Raw genomic sequence first — 24,110 nt, 5'->3', positions numbered from 1 at the left:
ACTCCAGCGGAGAGCCCTCCGAGGGCCGGATCGCACGCACTCCTGGGATTTCTGGTGTTAACGGAGGAATCTGAGGGCTCCCTTGGGCAAAAAACAAAGACACCAACCAGGACAATTCGGAGCAAAACAGCAGCTTATAGGCTTGGCCTTTATTGGAAACTGTCATGACAGGACTCCCACCCACAACAAGATGAAGCAAAATGGAAGCCCAGAACAAAAGAAGACCCCAACTTTTATTAGTTGCTAATCCCCCAAACTACACCCCTAAGACTACATCACAACTACATCACCAAAAGGAGGGGTTGAGGGAGGAGTTGTGGTGGTAACCTGAGTGTCCTGTCACCTGGCTGGTTCCCCCTTTCCCCCTCCCCATGAGTACTTTCCAGGTGACAAAGGCGAGTTTGCAGTTTCCTGCCCCCAGAGGGAAGAGCTGATTATTGTCCTTTGTTCCAGTCCGTGCTGAATCCACTCCCATATGCAAGTTCTTTGTGACCTTGATGGTCTTCTGTCTAGGACCACCAGGGTTGGCATAGCAACTGGGCAGGGCTCCTGTGTATGTGCTGGTGTGCTCAAGGGATTATGGCTGGCCTATATCAAACCTTCCCTATTTTGTAGTCCTTCCTTCATGGAGTAAAATAAAAGTGGAACAGTGCAAATCCGATGTATGGTTGATTTTCTATGAATTTATAACAGAAGCGTAGCGTATGTGGGGTGTGAGTGTGTGTGTGAAGTTTGTACAAACTGAATGATTGGGGGGTGGGGCGTTCCTGCAACACCGCTGTCTGCGTCTGCACAGACACGATTTCCGGCACCACAGAGGCGAGTCCCCACGCTGCGATGCACCGGTTTAGCGCAGTGCGCAGGGACTCGCCGAGCGGATGTCTCGGTTCAGGGGCGGCTCGGGGGCCACTTAAAAGACCCCCGTGGGCCGCTTTGTAGGGGGCCCATCTAATGGTTTCCAGCAACTGGCATCTAGAAGCATTGCTGCATGGAAGGAGAGCATAGGATCAGGGTTAGCAGCCATGGATGGCCTTATTCTCCATTCATTTGTCGAATCCTCTTTTAAAGTCGTCCAAGTTGGATGACTTTAATAACAAAGAAAGATCAATAATTAACTTTTTCAACTTTTAACCGCCTGCAGAAAACTTTTCTCTTCCGCCAGGCCCGTGCAGGAAATCAAGAACACATATTTCCACAATAGTGAATTGTTGTCTGATTTAAACTTTTTAATAGGATTTTTGTTATATGGTTTTATGTGCTACTTTTGAAAGCTTTTTTTTTACGACCAATAAAATTAAAACTAACAAAAACCTTGAATAAATAAAATTAAAACTAACAAAAACCTTATATGCTTTCCTAGACTCAAACCCACCTATTCAGATGCATGAAACGAAATTTAAGTTGACAAAGGGAAAAAGCGGAAGTTGGCAGCTGAATGGCAGAGAGATGTAAAAATTCCACCTAATGGTGATTTAGAGTTTAAATGTAAATGAAATAGGCACACCTGAATGCCTCTGGGTGTCCGGGAACCATTCACAAGAATCAGTCACAGATAGCACAGACACCAAGGCACTGGTGAGCTAATCAACCCATTGCAGAGTGATAAAAATGCTTTCTTCTGATTTAACCCTCAGCTGATGACATTTAACTTGTCCATGAATGGAAATTCAACTGTCTCCCCTCCTATTCTTCCTTTGAAGTTCCTTGTTCCAGAACAGCCAGCTGAAAACCAGTTACAGAGTGTCCTGGGAGGTCGAAATATTCTCCCACTTTCTGATGTCAGATTTGGGTCCGTTTATTCTGTCCCATGTAGAACGCAGAAGGGCATTGCTGGCAGCAGACAGGACAAACCACACTGGAAGACAAGCGGGTGAATGAAGGCCCAGTGCTGTCATGGTCGCAACATCTGCTCTGCATGCAGAAAGTTGCAAGTTCAATCCCCAGCCTCCTCTCAGTCTCCTTTCCCCCCGGGCTAAACTCCTTCACCTGTTCCTCATCAGGCTTGCTTTCCAGACCCTTGATCATCTTGGTCGCCCTCCTCTGCACACCTTCCAGCTTGTCAATATCCTTCCTAAATTGTGGTGCCCAGAACTGGACACAGTTTCCAGGTGTGGTCTGACCAAGGCAGAATCACGTTAGCCTTTTTTGCTGCTTCATCACACTGTTGACTCATGTTCAGCTTGGGGTCCAACAAGACCCCTAGATTATGGTTACCAGATTTTTTTCAATGAATCCGGGGACACTTCCCCCCCCCCTTTTTTTTGAAGCTGAGTAGCAACAGGGAGTCAGTACAGTGGTACCTCGGGTTACATACGCTTCAGGTTACAGACTCCGCTAACCCAGAAATAGTACCTCGGCTTAAGAACTTTACTTCAGGATGAGAACAGAAATTGTGCGGCAGCAGCGGGAGGCTCCAATAGCTAAAGTGGTGCTTCAGGTTAAGAACAGTTTCAGGTTAAGAACGGACCTCCAGAATGAATTAAGTACGTAACCAGAGGTACCACTGTAGTGGGAATGGTGAGGCAAAAGATCCTGGGCCCAAGCACACATGCATATTATATAAAGGTGCAAAGCCCTTCTTTTGCACCCTGTGAAACATAAATGCGCAGTTTTAAAAAAACTGGGCAATGGCCACCCACCCGCAACTCCCGAGCTTCCCCTGATCAGTCAAAACAAAGGGGGAAGGGGGCAGGAGATCTGTACCGCCGGACGTCCCCAGTTCCCCTTCAGCAGTGGCAGCAGCAGCGGCAGTCAGCATCCCAGAGCCAGCCTGGTAGCGCAGTTGGCTCTGGCACCCGCCAGTTTGCCTCCTGGAAGTCCCCATATGACGTGTCTTGTGCACAACACATCATATGGGGACTTCTGGCAAGGAAAAATAGTGGACGCCACAGCAGCGAGCAGCAAGCAGCTCCTGAAGCCAGCCAGAGCCAACTGCGCTACCAGGCTGGCTCCGGGCTGCTGAGGCTGCCACTGCCACGTTTTCCGGGGACAGATTTGCAAATCTGGGGACATTCCGAGGATGGAATTTGTCCGGGGACAGATTTGCAAATCCGGGGACTGTCCCCGGGAACCGGGGACGTCTGGTAACCCTACCCTAGATCCTTTTCACGTGTACTGCTAGTAAGCCAGGCGTCCCCCATCTTATATTTGTGCAGCTGATTCTTACTGCCTAAGTACAGATCCTTTCATTTGTCCCTATTGAAACGCAATCTGTTCATTTCAGCCCAGTTCTCCAATCTGTTAAGGATATCTTGAATCCTGATTCTGCCTTCTGCAGCACTGGCTACCCCTTCCAGTTTGGTTCCATCTGCAGATTTGATGAGCCTCCCCTCCATTCCTTCATCCAAGTTGTTTATAAAGTCGTTGAACAACAACGGGCCCAGGAGAGAACCCTGCGGCACCCCCTTGCCACTTTCCCCCAGGGTTAAATGTGTTGGGGGGCAACATTTGGACTTATACATAGTAATAGGAATTGATTATTTATATACCGCCCATCTGACTGGATTGCCCCAGCCACTCTGGGCAGCTCTCAACAAAAAATATTAAAAACACAATACAATACAATACTTGTTGCTATGTATTTTGTGTTTTTATGCTTTAAACCACCCTATGAAGGGCAGTATATAAACGTTAACAACAACAACAACAACAACAACAACAACAGGTGGTTTGTCATCTCTTTTGGGGTTGTGTACACGCACATAACCTCTGGAACACACATAGATTCTGTAACAATACCAATGACAAACTGCAGGGATATCATTAAAAAGAGAGAGACAGGGAGAGAGTTTGTTTGTTTGGTGTGTTTTTTGACTGCTTTCCGCTTTTGCAGACAGATCTGATACTTCAGGGGCTACAATATCCGGCGTAGATTACCCACTCTTGCCATTCAAATGATAGCAGCTTCTTCCAACCGTTGAACAAAAGGCCACTTATCCCAGATTCCAGCTCAGCCCTCTCTCTTGGCTGCGATGTTACCCCCAGGCCAGCTGTTCCGTTCTAATGGTCCACGAGCCAGAACAGAGACTGCAATCTGTTGCTGCTCCTCTCTCAGCAGTTCTGGCAGAAGCGATTACCGCATTTTTCGCTCTATAAGACGCACCAGAACACAAGATGCACCTAGTTTTTGGAGGAGGAAAACAAGAAAACAAATCTTCTGAATCTCAGAAGCCAGAACAGCAAGAGGGATCACTGTGCAGTGAAAGCAACAATCCCTCTTGCTGTTCTGGCTTCTGGGATAGTTGCGCAGCCTGTATTCGCTCCATAAGACGCACACACATTTCCCCTTACTTTTTAGGAGGGGAAAAGTGAGTCTTATAGAGCAAAAAATACAGTTGTTGCTTGAAGAGGCTCGAGAGAGGCAAGTGCAAACCCAGAAGGAGCCTCTCAGAGATGCGAGATGCTGCCGTTTCTCTGGAGCCTCTTGTCTGATCAAATTCAGAATGGAGGAAAGGTCCCCCCCCTGAGAAGGTTTAGCTGAACTCTTCCCTATCATCAAGCAATTACTTTCATTTTGCTCTGCGATCTCAACAGACCTCTCGGTTCAACTGGCCGTGGTGAACCAGCCGCAGCAACGAAAGGAAAAACTTCAATGCGCTTTGCCAAGATTTGGATTCCGCCAGCAGCTCCTGCTCCTTTGGCTGCTTTAATTAATGTTTCTTGCTGGAACAAACTTCCAGAAGGTTCCTCAGGCCACCAGGCTCTGGCTCTGGTTGCCAAAGCAATATATCGACCCCTGCTCCTGTGCTGTCGCAAGCTGCGGTATCCGCAGGCCTTAGCAAATGATAACACTTGGTCATTTTTGCAGACAGCGGTTGCCAAAGAGCACAGGAGCAAACCATGAAGGGTTTTACTTGGTCAGTTGGCAACTCTAGCTCTGACCAGCATACACACTGGGGAAATGAAGGAGACTGAGCAGGGCTGTTGTGTACAGCAGGAAGTGACTGGTATATATGGGCAAGCCTGTGTACACACCATACCTTAAAACCACATTTACAGTGCACACATCCTAAGAACCCTGGGAACTGTAGTTTGTTAAAGGTGTTGCTCTGTGGAGTAAACGCCGGTTCCCCTGGAGCAGGAATATGCCTTAAAGGTATGGCATAGATGCAGCCTAAGGTGCAGGCAAAGGTAATGGTAAAGGGACCCCTGACCACTAGGTCCAGTCGTGGCCGACTCTGGGGTTGCCGCGCTCATCTCGCTTTATTGGCCGAGGGAGCCGGCATGCAGCTTCCGGGTCATGTGGCTGGCATGACTAAGCCGCTTCTGGGGAACCAGAGCAGTGCATGGAAACGCCATTTACCTTCCCGCTGGAAGGTACCTATTTAGATACCTATTTATCTACTTGCACTTCATGCTTTTGAACTGCTAGGTTGGCAGGAGCAGGGACCGAGCAACGGGAGCTCACGCTGTCGCAGGGATTCAAACCACCGACCTTCTGATCGGCAAGCCCTAGGCTCTGTATTTTAAACCACAGCGCCACCCGCGTCCCATAGGTGCAGGTAGGGAGCCTTTAATAAACCAACTGCTACATTCCCACAGAGGCAATGTTCTGGGGAGGGTCACATGATAGAGGTGGGTGGGGTCATAGGCAAAGTGGGTGGGGCTAGATACTTATTTACATACTTGTTAAATACTGAAGTCTCTAAGCAGTGTATGGTAATTTTTTACAGACCATTCAATCACTTAAAATTAATCCTAAACACAGAACAATTAGGTGGAAGCAATCTTTCCCTCATAACTCTACATCTGTCAGACACCTAAAATTCTTCATATATTTGTTCCCCGTATTTCTGTTTCCGCTGGGATATTGGCCCTGCACTGCCATGACCACTGGCACTGGTGCTATGTGTGAATGCCTTGATGCCATCCATTTCAAAGACTTCTTTGGGACCACCTCTGTTTCCAGTCCGTATAGTTAAAGCTATGGTTTCCCCAGTAGTGATGTAGGGAAGTGAGAGCTGGACCATAAAGAAGGCTGATCGCCGAAGAATTGATGCTTTTGAATTCTGGTGCTGGAGGAGACTCTTGAGAGTCCCATGGATTGCAAGAAGATCAAACGTATCCATTCTTAAGGAAATCAGCCCTGAGTGCTCACTGGAAGGACAGATCGTGAAGCTGAGGCTCCAAGACTTTGGCCACCTCATGAGAAGAGAAGACTCCCTGGAAAAGACCCTGATGTTGGGAAAGATGGAGGGCACAAGGAGAAGGGGACGACAGAGGACGAGATGATTGGATAGTGTTCTCGAAGCTACCAGCATGAGTTTGACCAAACTGCGGGAGGCAGTGAAAGACAGGAGTGCCTGGCATGCTCTGGTCCATGGGGTCACGAAGAGTCAGACCCGACTAAACAACTAAACAACAACAACAACTATTTCCAGTGCATTTAATAAAACCAAAGGCGTTTCCAGGCTGTCTTTATTTTCAGCTGGGATTCAATCACATTCCGGCAGATTCAGGGTTCACAATTAATGTCACAGAATCACGGAAGCGTAGAGTTGGAAGGGACCCTTAGAGCCATCTAGTCCAACCCCCCGCGATGCAGGAATCTTTTGCCCAACACGAACCCACAGCCCTGAAATCAAGGATCTCATGCTCTACATTTGCAACTTGTACTGGAAACCCACTCACTCGCCGCCCCAATCAAACTTTTTGCAAAATGGAAAGTGATGGGGAAATTATACTGCAAAATCTGAGATAACACTTGCTTGGCACAGCATCACCTAACCTCCCCATGGATAAATCGGGGTGAATTTTCAATAAACAGATAATCTGGAAGCAGTTGTCTCTAGGCTCCTCCTACCCTTTCCTTGGCCACAAAGACAGTCTGCTGTTGTCTCTGATTGAATGGAAAAGCCAAGCACAGATGGAACTTCACAGGGCCTGGCAAATTTCTGCATTTATTTATTTACAATATCAGACTCAAGCTCAGCAGGCTGGAAGATCAGAGCAGCCACTTTCAAAGCATTTCACACTAAACCATGGGTAGGCAAACTAAGGCCCGGGGGCCGGATGAGGCCCAATCACCTTCTAAACCAGTGTGTTTTTACAGGAGTAGAATGTGTTCTTTTATTTAAAATGCATCTCTGGGTTATTTGTGGGGCATAGGAATTTGTTCATTTCCCCCTCAAAAAAATATAGTCCGGCCCCCCACAAGGTCTGAGGGACACTGGACCGGCCCCCTGCTGGAAAAGTTTGCTGACCCCTGTACTAAACTGTCAACTGTGGACACTGGCAGCTTTGGATTTTTGCTCTTGGGGCTTTCCATCTGCATGTGGTTGGCCTTTGGCCTGATCTTCATATGTGGGGCCAAGGGAAATGAGAGCAGGGTTTTCTCTGGGTCTTTACGGAGCTGGTGAGCAGGATGTGGCTGATGTTTTTGTTGAGAAGAATATGGGCAAGATCCCCCCCGAGTCCATCTCCTGGTGGAATTTGCTCACAAACATTCTCCTGATTTGATTCCCAATATTCCCCATTAATGAAGCTGTTTTGGCGCAGGGGGGTGTGCATAATGAAAGTCCAACATCATAGGATCTAAATTCATTGAGATTATAATTTATCCTTGGTTTGGGCAAATAGCCTGAACACATTTCCTTTCCAAAGCTTGTTTGGTTCTGCTGTGTTATGAGTTCAGTGAATTTCAAACTCTGCTCTGGGAACCCCTGGGGCATCCCTTGGAAGCTTCTCAGAGGCTCCGCAATGAGAAGATCAGTGAGAGCGACCAGGAATAAATGTCCCTGAAAGCCCCTTGCGACTCTTTCCTCCTGCATTCTGCTTTCTTCCTGCCATGAATAATTTCATACACTTCTATCGCGTCAGCTCATGCTTGCCTGTTCTCTAGACCAGTGTTTCCATACTATTTTGGGCCACCAGCCCCTTGGCTCCAAAAACTCACCCCCAGTGCCCCCTACCCTACTTTGGAAAAAGCATTATTCAGAATAGCGGTTTGCAGGACCCACTAAGAAAGATCATACCACAATAAAACTCATATTCATTCAAAATCCAATTTAAACTATCCAGTTAAATTAATTCAACAAAACTGGTGAATTTGATCCAGTGGCATCAGTTTTTCAAAGCCCGATAGTCAGCTACATCTCCAGCCCACCTCCCCCTTCTGCTATCTGCTTGACACTTAGCACACACACACACACCCCCCAGGTGATCCCACCCTCTGGAGCAGTCCTGCCCCTTGGGGAACCCCTGCTCCAAACTAAAGACCCCCATATGCTTTCCTCACAGGAGAGTTGCTCCATCCCTTTGCTCATTTTGATTGCCCTATCCTGAACCTTTTTCAGTACCCTTTTTGAGTCGAGGCGACCAGAACTACACACTACGTTCCAAGCGTGGTTACAGTATGGCACAGTCGTACCGAATGTTTTCGGTGCCTGCTAAAAAAAACTTTATTTAAGGCCAGACTATCCAGGCATTTGATTTTATAATGTATCTCTGTTTTAACATGGCTAGTTTAATTTTAATTTTGTTCCATGTTTACTTCTTTCTAATGCTGGATTTTATCGGTATTGTTTTAGGTACATTTCCCATTGTTTCATGCCAACTGCTTAGAAGCAGTATAGAAGTCTTCTTAGATAAAATGAGTAAATAGGAACAAACCTCGCTTGCTGTTTCAGTGGCCTTTTGCTCCTCACACCTGGACTGAATGCCCTTAAAACCCAGCTGCCGGTCTGCTTTCCTTCATCGCGTCCCAGAGATCACCCTGGTTCTTTCTTATAGCTCCCTCTGCCTATCGCCCCAGCCCAGATCACAGCTCCTGTGCTTAGTGTCTCTCTGCAAGACATCACACACCCAGGTGATTCCACCATCTGTGCAGTTGTAGCATCCAAAGGCAGCCTTTGAAACTTGCAACAAGCTGTGAGTTTGCTGGGGAACCGGCATGAAATGTGCCTGCAAAATCTGCCTTCAGTAGTGTCTCTGATGAGCGAGTGGCCTTTGGTGCAGGTTCCCCCTATTAAAGTGGATCCCTGAGGTTCCAGGAACAAGTCCCAGCACGGCTGGGCCCTGCCTCCCTCTTCTGCACTCGCAAAGGGTTTGGCTTCTTCACTCATTATCCCTGCAAGGTGTGGTGGAATCACTGCAAAGAACCAGAAAAGTCTGGCAAGGGGAAATCGACTCTTTTAAAAAGAAGATCAAGGCACCAGCAGGCAAGCAGGGAGCTTCTCCCAGTACTGGCTGCAAGACTTGTAATTTACTGATTTATTTCCATTTGTTTAATCGCTTCCAATGTCTCAATGCGATTTAACAGTGAAAACATCAGCTTTAATCAATAGATGATAAACAATATTCAATACTCAGATAGATGGACTGTTGGTCTGTCTTGTTGCAAGGCATCTTCCTACGTTCCTGTCATGTTCATCGCCAGTGTTTTGCGTTGTTGGGCATTTTTCGTTCGTGAACATTTTTAGCATATTTGTTCCATTTTAATGTGTTTTGCACATAATTGCCCCTGTAAAGCCGCTTTACAGTCACTTCAAGACTCCTCCTGGCAATGTGAAGCAATATCTAATATATGATGACTTTAAATGTTGTCATGTTCACGTACTGTAATCAAATTGAGTTATTTGTTGGATTGCTCTGTTTCCCCCCCAAAGCATTTGCATCTTAGGATGATGCATAGATTTGCAGTTGCGTAGTTCTGTGATGAGCTGCTTTGAGCGTATTTACATTGAAAAGCAGCATGAACAAATAGACAATAAATATAAACAGAATAGATTGGAAATTGGAGGGGGGAAGGTAATCTCTCATGTTCCTAACGCAACCCCTCTGCGGGTCAAGACTCAGGGACAATCACCCATGACTCTTTGCAGAAACAGGGAATATCTCTGGCCGAAACAAGAACATAAAAAGATACCAATGATGAATGGTCTGTCTACTGCAGTGTCCTGTTCTCACAGTGGCCGACCAGATGTCCCAAAGGGACTTTTCCTCCCAGAGCACCTCAGGTTTCGGGCTGTGGATGAATCCATTGGTTAGAGCGAAAGAAGATCATACGAGAAGAGTAGGGATCTTCCTCCCTGACAGGGAATATAATGTGGGCAATATTTGTCTTCTCAGATGAGAACTCTGCGCCACGTGAGGCGGCTGTTCCCAGCACTTCACGGCGGGTGACGACTACCCATGAATCATATTAATGGGCCTTTTTATTAGACATTAGTCGCGTTATTGACTGTACCGGGGGACGTGGAAAGCTGTCATGAAGGCAAGTGGTGCATGGCCGTACAGAGAGCAGAATCAAATAAAGATTAAACTGCGGAAGCAGATCTTCCAGCGTCAAACATCACTCATGGAAGGGCTTGTCATCGCCACGTTTCCTTTGTTGAAGTAAGAGGAACGAAAATGCAGCTTTCAAGTGGAGAAGAAGTGCTCCAACGCTCTATTCAACTTAGCAGTGTTCACAGTGGATTCTAAAACACAGCCATCTTGCTTCACATAAAATGGAGTCTCTCCTTCACTAGATACCTCCCTGTGACCAATGTTAGCCAATCACATAAGGTCAACTAGAGAACTCTCTAGAATTCAGTTAGGAGATGGAGGGTACATCATGCGGTTTAGTGGTTAGAGTGTTGGACTAGGACCTGAGAGACTTGGGTTCGAATTGCCACTCAGCCATGAAGAAGCCCACTGGGTCGGTCACTCCTAAGCTACCTCACAGGGGTGTTGTGGGGATTAAATGAGGAGGAGGGGGACCATGCAAGTCACCTTGAGCTCCTTGGAGGAAAAGTTGGGATATAAATACAAGCAACTAATAAATTCTCAAACCTTGCATCAGGCTTTGGAATCCTTCTTACAGAATGTCTACTAGCCCAATATTAAAAACAAATTGGAAAGGAGAATCACCTTCCAAGTCGGAAGATGGCCAAGAGGTTCATTGGACGAACCGTGATTTGCTGATACGCTAAAGGATATTAAAAGAACGAGGCACCTGCTCTGTTATTGCACGGCACTGAGATCTCCACAACAAAGAAAATACTCTGATTAATTAAATGCTTCAATATGGGGCAGAAGCATATTCAAGATAAGAGGATTAAAGCAAGGGGTATGTTATAATTCCCAAGAGGAAGGGAGGGGTTACGGATATACCTGTCCTTGCCTGGTTTCCTGCCTCGTGTCCTGCCTTGGCCCTGTTGGACTGACTCCTAGCGGAACCTTCAGATTCTGGACCAGTCCTGGGCCGCGTTTCATGGGTTACCCCCGGGCCCAGCACAGGCATTGGTGGCCATCACTGCCTCCTGTGGCAGGGGGTTCCCCAGGTTAACTCTGCATGGCATGAAGAAGGACTTTCCTTTATCTGTGCTGAATCTTCCAACCTTCGGCTTAACTGGAAGTCCGCAAGTTCTAGTAGCGGGAGAAACCCTTTTTCTATCCACTTTCTCTTTTGCCGTGCGTAGTTTTGTAAACTTCTATCATGTCTCCTCTTGCTGTTATTTTCAGCTTGAAGATCAAAACCGAAGAATATTCAGGAGAGCTTCGCTGATTTTCTGACTCTCCACAAAAAACCCCCCATTTTAAAAACTATTTTTTTAATCTTACTGCGCCAATATAATTCATATGAGGGTTTTTCCCCCCTAATGCTCTTCTAAAGCCACCCAAGTGAGTTCCACAGTTTAACTATACCCTGCGTGAAAAAAGTGCTGTGTTTTATCTTTCCTGAATCTTCCAGCCTTCTGTTTAATTGGGTGTCCACAAATCCCAGCGCTAGTAGAGCGGGAGATAACCATTTTTCTATCCTCTTTGTTCTTGCCATGAGTAGTTTCATAAACTTCTATCATGTTTCCTCCTGCTGTTTGTTTCAACTTGAAAATCAAAACTGAAGAATATTCAACAGAACTTTGCTGATTTTCACTTAATCTTCACCCCCCCCCAAAAAAAACCCTCTTTAAAAACTATTTTACAGTAGTTCATCTTATTGTGCCCATATAATTACCGTAATAGCGGAATGAGGATAGCAAAGCCCTTCCCCTTTCACGTACTATATAATTATTCCACCACAAATAAATTTGTCTGTAGTAGGAAAAGGAAGGCCATTATCTGAGAAACAGTCATTATTTCAGGTGAAGACGGAGAGTCCTGCTGGGTTTTCGGTAGCTTTGCTAACTGGTATTCAGATTCAGAACATGTAGCAGAAAGCAGAAAAGGGGACTGGATGACATTCTTCTCATTTCCTCTGTTCCTAATCGCCCCCAATCCAACACCCCCAGGGAAATATGCTTGGAGAGGAATAAAGATGCATCAATTACTGATGAATTTGTGCTGATCAACCTAAGAAATTGCAAGAAACCAATTCAAACTGAAGAAGCCTGTTGAAGATTTTCAAACTACTGTAAAAACAATGGCATTTTCTGTTTCATTTTCAAAGGAGTTGTTCTTTTGTCTTCCTTGAAAAGTTCTTACCTTGGAGGTACGATTTCCCCCACCCTGGTGAACCCCCCATTCCACCCCACTGATGTTTTGGGCTGCAATTCCCACCAGCCCCAGCTTGACATTATCAGGTCTCAAGGGCATCCTGATCAAATTTGCAGATGACACCAAACTGGGAGGGGTGGCTAACACCCCAGAGGACAGGATCACACTTCAAAACGACCTTGACAGATTAGAGAACTGGGCCAAAACAAACAAGATGAACTTTAACAGGGAGAAATGTAAAGTATGGCACTTGGGCAAAAAAAAATGAGAGGCACAAATACAAGATGGGGGACACCTGGCTTGAGAGCAGTACATGTGAAAAGGATCTAGGAGTCTTGGTTGACCACAAACTTGACATGAGCCAACAGTGGGACGCGGCAGCTAAAAAAGCCAATGCAATTCTGGGCTGCATCAATAGGAGTATAGCATCTAGATCAAGGGAAGTAATAGTGCCACTGTATTCTGCTCTGGTCAGACCTCACCTGGAGTACTGTGTCCAGTTCTGGGCACCACAGTTCAAGGAGGACACTAACAAACTGGAACGTCTCCAGAGGAGGGCAACCAAAATGGTCAAAGGCCTGGAAACGATGCCTTATGAGGAACGGCTAAGGGAGCTGGGCATGTTTAGCCTGGAGAAGAGGAGGTTAAGGGGTGATATGATAGCCATGTTCAAATATATAAAAGGATGTCATATAGAGGAGGGAGAAAGGTTGTTTTCTGCTGCTCCAGAGAAGCGGACACGGAGCAATGGATCCAAACTACAAGAAAGAAGATTCCACCTAAACATTAGGAAGAACTTCCTGACAGTAAGAGCTGTTCGACAGTGGAATTTGCTGCCAAGGAGTGTGGTGGAGTCTCCTTCTTTGGAGGTCTTTAAGCAGAGGCTTGACAACCATATGTCAGGAGTGCTCTGATGGTGTTTCCTGCTTGGCAGGGGGTTGGACTCGATGGCCCTTGTGGTCTCTTCCAACTCTATGATTCTATGATTCTATGAGGTTGTGTGGTTTGGGCTGATGGGAATCGCAGCCCGAAACAGCTAGGGGCCACCTACACCATGTTGGCTACCCCTGCTAACCATTCCACTTTAAAGAAAAATAAGAAAAGTTATCAGTGGAGCTTTGCCTGGTATGCCCCGCGGAGGACCTTAAGGTCCATAAATAGCAACACCCTAGAGGTCCTGGGCCCTAAGGAAGTCAGGTTATCCTCCTCCAGGGCCAGGACCTTCTCAGTGATGGCTTCGACCTGGTGGAATGCTCTGTCTCAAGAAGAAGAAGAAGAAGAAGAAGAAGAGGAGGAGGAGGAGAAGTTTGGATTTGATATCCCACTTTATCACTACCCTAAGGAGTCTCAAAGCGGCTCACAATCTCCTTTCCCTTCCTCCCCCACAACAAACACTCTGTGAGGTGAGTGGGGCTGAGAGACTTCAGAGAAGTGTGACTGGCCCAAGGTCACCCAGCAGCTGCATGTGGAGGAGCGGGGAAGCGAACCCGGTTCCCCAGATTACGAGTCCACCGCTCTTAACCACTACACCACACATGAGACCAGAGCCTGGCAGGATCTGATTTCTTTCCGCAGCGCCTGTAAGACAGAGTTGTTCCACCTGGCCTTTGGCTTGGAACCAGCCTGATCCCCTCCCCCTCTTTCCTTTTCCTTCTGTGATGGAACTACTACTTGGGAACTTCCCTGGCTTTTCTGGCCCACGTAGGACCAGTCTGGATAGTTGGCCTTGGTGAAGATTTGACGTTTTCTCCCCCCAAACAGTTTTTGCTCTGGGCTCTCACTGAAATGAGGCTGCATTTTAAGTAGTATTTTATTCTGGTTTTTAAGTTGTATTTTAATCAATTGTTTTTATACCTGAGGTTAGCCATCTTGGCCGGGGATAATAAGATAAGATAAGATAAGATAAGATAAGATAAGATAAGATAAGATAAGATAAGATAAGATAAGATAAGATAAGCTAAGATAAGATAAGAATAAGAATAAGAATAAAATAAAATAAATATAATTGTCTATGGCAGGAGAGGAGAACCTCAGGTCCCAGCACAGAATGTGACCCTTCTGTTTTCTCCACCTGACCCCTGAAGCTCTCTTCTTCTGCCTGGTTGGAATGCATCCTTGAATGTTGGTCAATGCCTTCTGCTTTCTTGGACGGAGGACAGGGAGGGCTGTGCAAACATGTGCAGAAGCTAGCCTGTTCCACCCAAGCCATGTCATTGCCCAAATGCCCGGGGAGGCTGGAAGAATAAACATGTCTCCACCTGGCAGCAGATGACAGTGTTGGCACCAGGTCAGCTTCTCTGGGGAAAGCATTCCATGGACTGGGCAGGGGCGATGGCCACAGAGACCACTTGTGCCTCCAACGAGAGCGGTGGATCTTGATGTACCCCCAAGTTGGGGAGTGGGACCCCCCCTCCAATGAGAACAGGCTGCACCTATACATATCTGGATGGAAAAACCACCAACTAATAGAGTCTTTTGCTTATCTGCATGGAGCTTCAGTTAGCACTTAATTGTACATTTATGAGTCTGTTACAGGACTTGAAGTCCAGCCAGTGGAGAAGACTTGGAAGGAGGTGCTGAATGAGGACTCAGATGGGCAGTTTAGGGGCAAACAGAACAGCTTTCAGGAGCCATAGAATTATTTTTTTCAATTAAAAGAACGATTAAACCAAAGCAAGAGGCTCATTAAAAGACGCATTATAGAGGAGAGCAGCCTGGCAATTTATGAGAATGCTTCTTCTAAATAATGTAGTTATTTCCTAAGTGAGAATGCTGTTTAGAAAAGTTGTTACGTAGCTGAACCACAGCTTGTTCAGACACTGAGAGGTGGCGTGTGCGCGATGGATTCAAATATCTGAAGGGTTGCCACTTGAAAGATGGAGCAAGCTTGCTTTCTGCTGCTCCAGAAGGTTGGGACTTGAACCAATGGATCCAAATTACCATAAAGGAGATTCTGACTTTACATTAGGAAGAACTTTCTGTCAGTAGGAGCTGTTCAACAGCAGAACACCCTCAAAAGGTCAGGTGTGCACAGCAGTGACCAGAAGAGGAATGACCACTGAGTGGAGCGCGGAGAGAAGAAACGCCCTGGTGCATCTGCAGCAGCACAAGCGGACGCCTTCATCTGCCCCAGCTGCAACAAAACATGTCTCTCCCATATCAGTCTTGACAGTCACAACAGGGCTGCATCCTTCCAACCACTTGACTTCACCCCCGAAGACGCACCCCTCCATTGTCTCCGTTATGTACTGAAGTTCTCACCCTGGGCCAGCAGGGGGATACTGCAGATAGTTATGCAAATGAAGGATCGAAAGTGACGTTCAATGATTGGATAGTTTTAGAAAGTTGCTACAGTTACGTTGTTCTGGAGCTCTATATAAGCAGGCTGACTGAGCTCCTCAGTTCAGTTCTGTTCTGGCCTGTGAATAAACAAGAGCTATTTGAAGAATCGCTGTGTCTCCTGATATGTTCGCCCACAACTTAACAGTCTCCTGAGATAGACAGATGCCGCTCAGATGGCCATCTGACAGGAATTCTTTAGCTGCAATTCCTGCATGGCAGAGTTTGGACTAGATAACCCTTTGGAGGCCTTCCAGCTCTACAACCCTGAGATCCCATGATTGCGCATGTATCTGCAGCTAGGAATGGGCGAATCTGGTAATTTCAGAGCCTTTTTCATTTTTCCAATCCTAAATTCAAGTCTCCACCTTTCCATTTCCCCCAAAGCCATGCATACTTTTATGAATTTCTATCGTGCCACCTCTTCCTTGACTTTTCTCTAAACTAAAAAGTCCCCAAACATTTCTTCATAGGGGAACCGCTAGGGGAACCTGAATCATTTCCGTACATTGGGTACGTTTCTGAGCACAATTCAAAGTGTTGGTGTTGACCTTTAAAGCCCTAAACGGCCTCGGCCCAGTATACCTGAAGGAGCATCTCCACCCCCATCATTCTGCCCGGACGTTGAGGTCCAGCGCCGAGGGCCTTCTGGCGGTTCCCTCCCTGCGAGAAGCAAAGCTACAGGGAACCAGGCAGAGGGCCTTCTCGGTGGTGGCACCCGCCCTGTGGAACACCCTCCCACCAGATGTCAAACAGATAAACAACTACCTGACATTTAGAAGACATCTGAAGGCAGCCCTGTTCAGGGAAGTTTTTAATGTGTGACATTTTAATGTATTTTTAATCTTTGTTGGAAGCCGCCCAGAGTGGCTGGGGAAACCCAGCCAGATGGGTGGGGTACAAATAAATTATTATTATTATTATTATTATTATTATTATTATTATTATTATTTTGATTCTGTGATCACTGGAGGCTGCCACAGAACATCGGCAGGTGCTGCCTCTAGGTCTCAGATCTGGACCCTGAAATCTCAGGTTCTGGGATGCTCCTGTCCTGTTCACCCTACGCCTCAGTCATGTGGCTATCTCCTCTTTGGCACCCTGAGGCCACAGGAATTGCTCTCTCTCTCTCTCTCTCTCTTCACTTTCCTACCTGGGGAGCTGCCAGCTTGTCCTGTTCATTTTGTAACTTCGAAATTGGAAAGAGATCCACAGCGCCAAGGGTTGAGTGCTGAATGTCTTCACTAAGATTACAAAAGCACTGGCAGGAGAGACATCTGTTGTGCATAATTACCACTGAAGTGTTTCTCCCGGCTGAGGGGGGCCGGGGGCTGGCAGAGAATTGCCAAGTCTCAGAGAGATCGTTTTCAACGGTATGACGGGGCCTCCCCTGGCCCTGGCTTTATGGGGTAAATTAGCGCCTTGATATTCCTCTGCTCTTTGGTTCCTCTCGCTCATTCCCGTCTGGGGGCTTACTTAGGGTTTTTTTTTTTGCTCTTTTCATTTCCCCCAAAGCTGCTCTAATTCTGTGCAGATTGCTTAAGCGCAATTAAAAGCCGATCGGCGGTGTGTAAGAACGGAGCGATGAATTGGCGGTGAAAAAGAGAGAGCCGGCAGGCTTGCGAGTTCTTTGGGGTTTAGACTGAGTCATGGCAGGGGGGCTCAGCTGCCCGCCCCCTCCTCCAGCCCAGTCCTGACTTGAATGCCGGCCAGAGCCAGGCCAAGATGTTTCGCCGCCTGAGGCGAATCAGAAAATGGCGCCCCTTCCGGGAACTGAAATTTGCTAAGGGAGCTTTTTTAATAGATGCAAAACACAGGGAAGAGTCCCTTCCCTCTCCTTTCCCTGCAGCCCAACCAGCATTGAACAGCAGCAGTGGCGGCAGCAGGCCAGCCCCTTGCCCAGCTCTGGGTGCGAATGACGCTGGGGACCGCTGCAGCCGTGCGAATGGCCGAGGCAGCCCCATGGCAGCCTCTACTGGGAAGCTGCAGCCTAAGATGACTGGAGGGAACCACTGGGCCCAGCTGACAACCTTGTCTTTAATAGTCATTTCTCCTCTAACTCGCTTGCTTGCTCACTTGTTATTCCCATAACATGCATTGAGCGTAACGGTGCCTCCCCAGGTAGCTCTACAGAGGCAAGGCTTGGATGTGCTAATAAACCCCTTCATTATCTTTATTGGGCTCCTCTTCCTCCCCGATTACTTCTGTGGCACTTTTGCAATTGTTCCTAATGGGTTACCTATAACGCGCCACTGAATTGGCCTGGTGGGATAAGCAGATGAACTTTCGGTAACACAGAGTGAATAACTGCACACGGCTTAGTGGAGCAGCTTGAGGGGGCTGAATTTCTGAGCGCACTTTCCTGGGCTAGATTCACCCTTCAGATCTGCACCCCACCCTAACATTTCCCTTCAAAACACCTCTTGAATCTCTCCTCTTTACAAGCGTGGCTGCTGTAATAAACGTAAATCTGCCCTTATTCCCTTATGGGGGACACAAGAGCCCTTGTAGAGTCAGTTGCAGGTTCTCCATTGGTAGGAGAAAATAACAGAGGCCAACTAGAGAATACTGAGAAGCAAAGCAGCTAGTAAGCCTGATCTTTATTGAACTTTTGCAACAGGGTGCTCCCCTCACACGCAGGAAAGGTGTGTCTGCCCTTATATAGAACAAAAGTGTGTCTGCCCTTATATAGACATTTTAAATTGCCTGCCCTGGAGTCCAAGACCACCCCCAGAAACATCATACATACATCACAGAAGGGGTGTAGCTCAAGACCACCACCCCAGATACATCACACCTACATTACAGAAAGGGCGGTCTACAACAGAAATCTGAGTGCGTTGTTTACCTCCTGTCTGGCAGGTTACCTGTTAATGCTTACTTGATTGGATACCCTGGGGAGCCTGGCCAGTCTTTTGTAATGACAAATACTTAGTTCCTGAGCCAGGTCACAGGCTCACCCTATTCATACACAGACATACCATTAGGACAGGATTTGTGAACAAAAAGACAATGGGGAGGCTGCCCCACTTCCTCCCTCCTTGCAGAGAAAACATTTGGTCAGTTTGGGAATGAAAATGGTTACAGGGCGGTCCTCCTGTGCTGCTCCAGACGTGTGGTCCACACATCTATGTAGGCGCTTGGTTGGTACATTTATGAACATTTATTATATATGTGTATATATGACCTTAATTTTTTTTATTTCACTGCCATTCACTTTTCCAGGGAAATGTAAAGCACGGCACACTCTCCACCCTAGACAATGGATGAGATCGTAAGAGGAGGCTGCTGGATCAGGCCATTCGGCACCCATCCAGTCCAGGATCCTGTTCTCACAATGACCAACCGGGTGCCCCAGTGGGAAACCTGCAAGCAGGATGCGAGCACAAGAGCAGAACTCTCTCTTGCTGCAGTTTCCAGCAACTGGGATTCAGAAGCCATGTTGCCTCCAGTCATGCTCTCTTCGTCTTAATTCTCCTCGTTTACTGATACACACCCACCAAACCCGAAAGTCAGTTGCCCTGTTGTTATCTTTTCATTCAGCAGCCTAACAGCCCACGGATAGAAGCTGTTCTTTGCCCTGTTGGTGCGACTAATCATGCTTCTAAAGATAAATAATAATTTATTATTATTCAAAGAGAAAAACAACTACCAAAATTTAGAAGACATCTGAAGACAGCCCTGTTTAGGGAAGCTTTTAATGTTTAATAGGTTATTGTTTTTTAGTGTTCTGTTGGAAGCCGCCCAGAGTGGCTGGGGAAACCAAGCCAGATGGGCGGGATATAAATAATAAATTATTATTATTATTATTATTATTATTATTATTACTACTACTACTACTACTACTTCTATATCTTCTGCCCGAGGGCAGGAGATCAAGAAAGTGCCGGCCAGGGTGTGAATCATCCCTGAGAATTTTCCTCACTCTCCTGAGGCAACGTTCTTCCGCAGTGTCATCCAGTGGATTCACGGGACAGCTAATAATAACAATAATAACAATAATAATAATAATAATAAGCACCACAACGAAGCAGTCTCTGAAACAGGCAGGCAGGCTCTTTTGCGGCATGCACACAAAGCATGACAACAGGCATTTTACTGGTGTTTTTATTATCTCTTCTTTCTGTGACGATCACTCATAGCTGAATAAGATTGCCTTCCATGAAAGTGTGTCTCTAAATGCACTGCAAACATTAACCAACATTCAGCCTGCCGCAGTCTCTTGCAATGTTAACTGATCAAGAGGAACAGGTGGGCGAGGCGCACCTGTGGGAGGGTCATGGTTCGAGGGCCGGCGGATTGCAGCTGGAAATCTCTCGCTTTCCCTAGGATGACCCCATTACCAGACACAAGCACCCACTTACCGCTGCATTAGCAAAGAGGGTTTCTCTGTCATTAATTCCGCAGACAGCCTCTGCTACCCCTTCGACAACAGCAGCAAAAGCAACGGGTGCCAGCCGATAAGGCTAGCCAAAAGCCCGTGAGAAACAGGACAGAAAAACACCCACTAATTATCAAAATATAAGGCACTGGATGTGGGGGTTAGCAACCCAGTCTGCGAAACGTGTCAATAAATGGGACAAAACCAACAATTAGAGGGATGTAGAATAAATTCAGTATTACAAGGAAATAAGCTAGAGCTAAAGGGCAGAGTAAAATGAAAGTTAACAAGCAATAAATAAATGAATGTAGTTCAGAGAGGGGGTAAAGGGTCTTCTCAGCAGGGTAGATGCTTCACAGCTGGCTCCCCTCATTTCTTCCTGATTGAAATTAAAAGGCTGGGGAGGATAATGGTGGCGCTGAGTCTTTCCCCTCAGCTTCCCAGATGCTGGTTCTGGACTTACTGCCTTGATGCTATATGGCTGTGTACACACCATACATTTTCAGCACACGTCTTTCCCCCCAAAGAAACCAGGCAACTGGAGCTTGGTCAGAGGCTGGGAATCGTAGCCCCGTGAGGGGAAAACTGTTGTCTTTGTCCATGGAGTTTTCTTGGCAGGGATAATGGAGTGGCTTGCCGGTTCCTCCTCCAGGTGGATCACGTTTGGTCAAAACTCTCCACTACGACCTGTCCATCTTGGGTGCCCTGCTCGGCATAGTTCATAGCTTCTCTGAGTTATTCAAGCCCCTTCGCCACGGCAATCCATGAAGGGGATTTGACTTTCTTGGGCTCCATGATCACTGCAGATGGTGACAGCAGCCACAAAATTAAAAGATGCCTGCTTCTTGGGAGAAAAGCAATGACAAACCTAGACAGCATCTAAAAAAGCAGAGACATCACCTTGCCAACAAAGGTCCGTATAGTTAAACCTATGGTTTTCCCAGTAGTGATGTATGGAAGTGAGAGCTGGACCATCAAGAAGGCTGATCGCCGAAGAATTGACGCTTTTGAATTCTGGTGCTGGAGGAGACTCTTGAGAGTCCCATGGACTGCAAGAAGATCAAACCTCTCCATTCCGAAGGAAATCAGCCCTGAGTGCTCACTGGAAGGACAGATCCTGAAGCTGAGGCTCCAAGACTTTGGCCACCTCATGAGAAGAGAAGACTCCCTGGAAAAGACCCTGATGTTGGGAAAGATGGAGAGCACAAGGAGAAGGGGACGACAGAGGACAAGATGGAGGGACAGTGTTCTCGAAGCTACCAGCATGAGTTTGACCAAACTGCGGGAGGCAGTGGAAGGCAGGAGTGCCTGGCGTGCTCTGGTCCAGGAGGTCATGAAGAGGCGGACACAACTAAACAACAACAACAACGAGGGGTAAACTACAGTTCACTGGGTTCCTTGGGTGGAAGCCATGTGCTTTGAATGTGATCTTCTGCATAAGCTTCGTGCAAAAAAATCCCAGCTAATGCTCAAAAGACAGGCTGCCTAGGGCAGCCTTGTGTGCTTGCTGTAAGACCCCCTAATTGTCTCGTGAAGGTTCACAGCCCAAGCGCCACCACCTCCGCCTGGTGACAGGTACTCTCTGTCAGGAGGTCATCCTACTCTCGAGTAGGACCCTGGCAGAGACACATGCCCGACCGGCATGTTCCCTCCCTCCTGGTCGATCGTTCGGGAGCTTCAAAAGCTTTCTTCTGCCAGAACATCACAGCGACCGATGCCAACAGACATCGGCACACTTAGGGATCCGCAGAGTCTTCGCAGCTTGCGTGACAGACCTCAGCAACTCAGCATTTTGGCTAATCTACTTTATTTACATCTAAACACACACGGAGCACTGCAAAATGGCTCCCTCTCTCTCTAGCATCAGACAGCAAAGAGAAAGAACAAAGGACAATAGTCCCACTTCACGGAACACAGTAACACAAACATCCTGTCTCCGTCACTTCCCACTCTGTGGAGTCAAAACATACACCGTCATGTGACTGACAAAAATCCCATGACTGCAATCACGGAGCAGGAATTCTAACACTCTCATGTTCTGTAGCGTCCGCCTTTCTGATATTTAGCCTGGAGAAGAGAACACTGAGGAGATATGATAGCCATCTGTAGTTATCCCAAGGGCTGTCACGTCGAAGGGGGAGCAAGCTTGTTTTCTCCTGCTCCAGAAGGGAGGACCTGAACCAATGGATTTGTAGAATTGTATACAATGGTACCTTGGTTCTCGAACTTAATCCGTTCCGGGAGTCCGTTCGACTTCCAAAACAGTTCAAAAACCAAGGCGTGGCTTCCGATTGGCTGCAGGAGCTTCCTGCACTCAACCGGAAGCCGTGGAAGCCACGTCAGACGTTCGGCTTCCGAAAAGCGTCCGCAAACCGGAACACTCACTTCAGGGTTTGCGGTGTTCTGGAGCCGATTTGTTTAGGAGCCAAGCCGTTCTAGTACCAAAGTACCACTGTAGTTTGAAGAGACTCCCCTTTCCAACCCCCTGCTATTCAGGAATCTCAGCTAAAGCATTCAAATGTCAAGAAAAGAAGTTTCAACTAAACATTAGGAAGAACTTTCTGACGATAAGAGCCGTTTGAAAGCGGAACAGACTCCCTTGGGAAGTTGTAGACTCTCCTTCCTTGGAGGTTTCTAAGCAGATGTTGGGTTGCCATCTGTCAGGGATTCTTCAGCTTTCATTCCTGCATTGCAGGGGGTTGGAATACATGACCGTTGGGGTCCCTTCCAACTCTACAATTCTTTGATTCGATGAATCCATTGGTTCAGGTTCTACCCTCCGGAGCAGGAGAAAACAAGCTTGCTCCACCTTCCATGTGATAGCCCTTGGGATACCTTCAGATGATGATAATAATAATAATAATAATAATAATAATAATAATAATAATATTTTATTTATATCCCGCTCTCCCCAGCCAAAGCCGGGCTCAGAGCGGCTAACAACAATAAAGTAACACAGCATTCTAAAATCAATTCATTCTAAAATCAATTCAAAATCAAATTAATGGCAACCATTGGGCTAGAGTTCTATAAGGATTACCATAGGAGGAGGTCAGACTGTGCCTTGGCCAAAGGCCTGGTGGAACAGCTCTGTCTTGCAGGCCCTGCAGAAAGATGTTAAGTCCTGCAGGGCTCTAGTCTCTTGTGACAGAGCGTTCCACCAGATCAGGACCACGACAGAAAAAGCCCTGGCTCTGGCTGAGGCCAGCCTAACCTCCCTGTGGCCCGGGATCTCCAAGATGTTTTTGTTTGAAGACCGTAAGGTCCTCCATGGGACATACCAGGAGAGGCGGTCCCGTAGATACGAGGGTCCTAGGCCGTATAGGGCTTTAAAGGTTAAAACCAGCACCTTGAACCTGATCCTGTACTCCACCGGGAGCCAGTGCAGCTGGTATAGCACTGGGTGAATGTGATTCCACAGCAAGGACCCCGTAAGGAGTCTCGCTGCGGCATTCTGCACCCACTAGAGTTTCTGGGTCAGTCTCAAGGGCAGCCCCACGTAGAGTGAGTTACAATAATCCAGTCTGGAGGTGACCGTCGCATGGATCACAGTGGCTAGGTCAGGGCGAGAGAGGTAAGGAGCCAACTGCTTAGCTATCATATCTACAACTCTACAGTTCTATGGCGCTGCAGTGCTTTCATTTTCCTGCTTTGATTTCAAGACTTCCTTCCCCACAATTCACAACTCATCTGTGAGATTATTCCCCCACCCCACTCCAATTTGCATCACCCCCATGCTTATTAACTTGTTGCCCTCTAACTGATAAAGTGCTATGGAGCAGTTTCAGGGTAAATCATGTTCCGGTTTTATAAAACCAGACTTTTTCCTCTCTTTTTGGTGTTTATTTATTTAAAAGGCCAAAAACCGATAGTAAAGAGAGAGGAAAATAATATATATATTTTTTCTGGCTCTCAGACAGCCTTTAACTATGAAAAGGCAATTTTCTCCGCTCACAGCCCAACAATTATCTCT

General features: G+C 46.9%; 1 protein-coding gene and 1 long non-coding RNA gene across 2 annotated transcripts in view; one reads left to right on the top strand and one right to left on the bottom strand.

The window, feature by feature from the left end:
* Positions 1-11,874: 11,874 nt before the first annotated feature.
* The window catches only part of B3GNT7 (UDP-GlcNAc:betaGal beta-1,3-N-acetylglucosaminyltransferase 7), a 90,163-nt gene continuing 77,927 nt past the window's right edge, over positions 11,875-24,110 (bottom strand). Inside the window, exon 3 of the transcript XR_013986872.1 lies at positions 11,875-11,888. The gene's annotated coding sequence lies outside the window, so the exon portion shown is untranslated. The remainder of the gene's footprint in view (positions 11,889-24,110) is intronic.
* LOC308478189 overlaps positions 18,354-24,110 on the top strand; it is a 208,400-nt gene continuing 202,643 nt past the window's right edge. Inside the window, exon 1 of the long non-coding RNA XR_013986896.1 lies at positions 18,354-18,618. This is a non-coding gene — a long non-coding RNA (uncharacterized lncRNA). The remainder of the gene's footprint in view (positions 18,619-24,110) is intronic.

Source organism: Podarcis pityusensis (genome assembly GCF_964106645.2).
Source record: "Podarcis pityusensis genome assembly, chromosome: 5".
NCBI lineage: Eukaryota > Metazoa > Chordata > Lepidosauria > Squamata > Lacertidae > Podarcis > Podarcis pityusensis.
This window is presented reverse-complemented; position numbering and strand designations above follow the sequence as displayed.